This window comes from Pteropus vampyrus, unplaced genomic scaffold (genome assembly GCF_000151845.1).
Source record: "Pteropus vampyrus isolate Shadow unplaced genomic scaffold, Pvam_2.0 Scaffold401, whole genome shotgun sequence".
Lineage (NCBI taxonomy): Eukaryota > Metazoa > Chordata > Mammalia > Chiroptera > Pteropodidae > Pteropus > Pteropus vampyrus.
Window position 1 is genome coordinate 397,492 of NW_011889182.1, and position 772 is coordinate 398,263.

The 772-nt window shown below is 63.2% G+C and overlaps 1 protein-coding gene across 1 annotated transcript in view; it reads left to right on the forward strand.

Annotated features, from left to right (window-relative positions):
- Positions 1–772, forward strand: part of TBC1D22A (TBC1 domain family member 22A) — a 236,104-nt gene that overhangs the window by 26,639 nt on the left and 208,693 nt on the right. The gene's annotated exons all lie outside the window — the stretch shown is intronic.

Genomic DNA, 772 nt, shown 5'->3' on the forward strand with positions numbered 1-772 from the left:
CAAGTTCAGGCAGCTCATCGCCGGCCCCAACACGGACCTCGGTGAGTCCCGGGCTGGAGGGCTGTGCGGCTGCGTCTCGTTTCTGACACAGTCCCCGTTCTTGTCGTTTAATGCCCTTGCTTCTCTGCGATTTCCCTTGTGTAGACGTGTCGCGTTAATGTGCGTCCAGTGCAATTTGATCGGTGTGTGCGGTTCTTTTTCTCGTAAGGCCCCAGTCACACTCTGGGTGTCTTAGAGCCGCCCTTGGTTTGCCCTGCAAGGCCGGGTGGGTGGCCCCCCTTCTTTCTCATCGTGTCCGTGGGCGCAGAGCTGGCGAGCGACCCCTGGGCACTGCTGCCTTCGCACCTGCCGGCGGGGGCCTCCCCCTGGGCGGACAGGGCTGCAGGCTGTGAGCACTGCAGGGGAGCACTGCGGGGGGACCCTGCCTCCGTAGGCCGTCGGGCCAGCGGGGGACAAGACAGTACCAGTGTGGTTCTCATGGGTCGTGATACTGTGTGGACGCCCTGCCACCAGGCTGGAAGCACGTGCTCGCTCCGTTTCCTACTGGAGTCTCCCTAGAATCCACCTTCTTTCGCTGGCGTGTCTGCTCTTTGTCGAGTGCCACTCTGCGCTGGGCATTTGTGGATGCTGGAGCTTTCAGGGGATCAGTTGTGGCCTTGGTCACGAGATCACTCTTTGTTTGGGGGCAGGTGCCACAGTGGAGCTCTGAGGGCTGGGGCCCCGAGGCGGGCAGTGCCCCTCTCGGCCAGCAGGTGGCGTGTGAGGCCCACGG